Source organism: Sapajus apella, unplaced genomic scaffold (genome assembly GCF_009761245.1).
Source record: "Sapajus apella isolate SASKATOON/1434 unplaced genomic scaffold, GSC_monkey_1.0 scaffold69, whole genome shotgun sequence".
NCBI classification, from domain to species: Eukaryota; Metazoa; Chordata; class Mammalia; order Primates; family Cebidae; genus Sapajus; species Sapajus apella.
The window spans coordinates 8,707,897-8,711,042 of record NW_022437009.1 but is presented as its reverse complement, the minus strand read 5'-3'; the positions used below and the strand labels follow the sequence as shown (position 1 = coordinate 8,711,042).

At 49.9% G+C, this 3,146-nt stretch overlaps 1 long non-coding RNA gene across 1 annotated transcript; it reads right to left on the bottom strand.

Moving 5' to 3' along the window:
- Positions 1–265: 265 nt before the first annotated feature.
- On the bottom strand, positions 266–1,120 carry LOC116531116. The gene is made up of 2 exons (XR_004260279.1): positions 931–1,120; positions 266–446 (listed from the first exon to the last, which is right to left on the bottom strand). It is a non-coding gene; the product is annotated as an uncharacterized LOC116531116 (long non-coding RNA).
- Between the last annotated feature and the right edge of the window lie 2,026 nt (positions 1,121–3,146).

Here is a 3,146-nt window from a genome sequence, read left to right as displayed (position 1 = left end):
GGTGAAATATGTGGCCCCAGTTAAATTTAACATGTTAGCCCCTTGCTGTACTAGAGTTAGCCAGGAGAAAGGCTGGGGGGCCTTGTTTGAGGGCCTGGGTTGGATTGAGGGGTTAAGTTGGTTAGTTAAAGAACTCTCATTTTGTAAGATGGAATTCCTTAACGAATTGAGTTGTTCTACTTCCACGGGTAGGATCCTAGTATAGGACCGGAATATTAGCCAGGTACCACTGGGGCAGCTGTCTGTAAACCTAGTGTATATTTTACCTGCCGTACCCCTTTTCCAGCAGGCATCCCAGGGATCATGGATGATAAGGGACACTTTACCTTGGTCGTTGGCAAAGAGCATTCTACTTTATGGGGTGGTGTCAGTTCTGAAAGTTGTGTGTATAACAAAAGAAGTGTACGGGCATCCACCATAGGTATCGTTTCTCGAATGACAGGAGTCTTTGGTTTGGTCATATAAAAAGCAGAGGCCAAGGTTATTCCAGGAGTTTTTGATGGTATTGGACTTGGATTTTGGGAATTCAAATTTTATGGCTGATTGGCAGCCTGTGGGCTGGCAATCTGCTTGGGCAAGGTATTGGGTTTTAGTGGTGGGGACTTCCGTCCAGGACTCCTGAAGGTAGAACCGCCAGACATAGTAGGAGTTGGCTTTAAAAGAGGATACCAGGAGGATTGTTAGGAGGAGAATTTGAAGGGTTAGAAGTTGACGGCTAGGGGTTACGGCTGAGGCGGAGGCGAGTGGGGCCCAAGGGTTCAGATTTCCACTGATTATTTTTGGGAGCCAGTTTGAGACAGGACACATGGTACCAAGGGATGTGGCCTAAAAGTTTTGCGGCAGTCGGGGTGTTTAGGATAACAATGTGTGGTCCCAACCACCTGGGCTGCAGAGACCCTGGCTTGAGTTCCCGGAGGAGGACACTGTCACCTGGCTGGAGAGGTATAATCGGGTGGGAGTCCTCTGGTCCTGGAACCATGGGGAGAGTATGGTCCGTGTGTTCCCTGAGTAAGTGGCGGAGGAGAGAGAGGTAGGGAAGGTAGGAAGCCAGAGGAGGTGCCTGTGCCAGGAGATTGTGAGAAACCAGAAAAGGCCTGCCGTACAGCAACTCAAAGGGACTGAGACCCATTGGCCTCTGTGGAGCGTCTCGAACCTGGGCAAGAGGTAGGAGTGTGGGCCAAGAGAGTTTTACCTCTATGGTGAGTTTGGCCAGATGATTCTTGAGGATGTCATGAGCCCGTTCAACCTTACCCGACAACTGAGGGTGGTAGGGTATGTGTAGTTTCCAGATGTTGAGAGACTTGGCCACCAGCTGGACCACCTGAGCTGTAAACGCTGGACCGTTGTCTGACTGGATGTTTCCAGGCATGCCGAAACGAGGGATAATTTCCTGAATTAAGAGGGAGGCCACCGTGTCCACGGTTTCCTTGGAGGTAGGAAAGGCTTCAATCCATCCAGAAAAGGTATCTACAAAGGTTAGGAGGTAGCGAAGTTTTTTGTGAGTGGGCATATGGGTGAAATCAATCTGCCAGTCTTGGGCTGGCAGGTGGTCATGCATTTGGTGGGTAGGAAACTGTGGCCTTAAGCCTCCCTGAGATGAGACCTTAGAGCAGGTAACGCATGCCTTGTGTACTTGCTCAATCGTCTGTTGCAGACCAGGCAAGAAAAAGAGGGGCTGCACGAAACGGTGCAACACTTTAGGCCCTATATGTAAGGACTGGTGGATTTCAGCAATAATTTTAGGGGCCTGTTCCCAGGGAAGGGCAATTTTGTTGTTTAGGAAGATCCAACCCTGATCAGACTCGGTTCCCCCTTTTAATATGAGGGCCTGTTTCTCTGATGGTGAGTAAATCGGCAGCGTGGTTGTGGTGAGAAACAGGATTGGAATGGGTGTAGCCTGGTACTGGTTAAGGATTTTGCTGCTGCATCTGCCCTTGCATTGCCCGGGGAAACAGCATCCTGCTGGGCTTGGTGCCCTCGGCAGTGGATGACAGTGACTTCTTTGGGCAGTGATAGGGCCTGTAGGAGATTAGAGATTTGGTTAGCATTCATTACGGGGGACCCTTTCGTAGTAAGGAATCCCCGTTCTCTCCAGAGGGCAGCGTGGCAGTGGGTAATAAGAAAAGCATACTTTGATTCAGTATAGATATTTGCCCGCTTTCTCCGTGCTAGGGTAAGAGCTCAGGTTAAGGCAATGAGCTCTGCTTTTTGCAAGGTGGTTCCATCGGGGAGGCGACATGCCTCAAGAGTGGCTGAATCAGTGACCACTGCATAGGCGGCTTTTCACCGCCCCTCAGCTGTCACTATTGAACTCCCATCTACATAAAAGGTAAGGTCGGGGTTAGATAGGGGAAGGTCAGACAGGCCCTCCCGAGGTTTAGCAAATGTATCCATTAGTTCAGGGCAGGAATGGGCTGGGGAGGGAGAATGGGATGGAAGGGGAAACAAAGTGGCTGGGTTGAGTGGAGAAGTGGGATGTAGGCTAACTGAAGGATTTTCAATAAAGAGTAGATGAAACTCCTGTAGGCGAGAGGGTCCTAGGTGAGCGAGAGATTTGTGAGAGAGAAGGTCTGTCAGTCGATGAGGAGAGAACACCGAGATAGGCTGGCCTAAAGTAAGTTTGAGGGATTCCTTGGTAAGTTCTGTTGACACTCCCAGGGCCCGCAGGCAAGGCTGCCATCCCTGACTGTGGGATCGAGTTGTTTTGATAAGTATGCTACAAGACGATACACAGGGCCTAGGGGCTGGGTTAGGACTCCAACTGCAATACCTTGTTTCTCGTCAGTAAACAAGTGGAAGGGATGGTTAAGGTTGGGCAGTTGAAGTGGAGGTGCCGTGGACAGGGCAGTTTATAGGGTTTTGAAACCTTGTTTTACAACTCCAGGATGAGAGAGTTGGTGTGTGGGTGTGTCCTTAGCCACCACATACAGAGGTTTAGCTAGAGTGGCAAAGTTAGGTACCCAATGACGGAAGAATCCTACAAATCCTAAGATGGAGAGAATCTGGTCTGCAGTCTCCAGAGGCTGCAGCAAAAGAAGTACCTGCCAGCGGTCGGTTGTTAGGCTTTTAGTTATGGGGGTGAGGCAAATGCCTAAATAGATTACTGAGGTGACTGACAACTGTGCTTTAGCGGGGGATACCCAGTA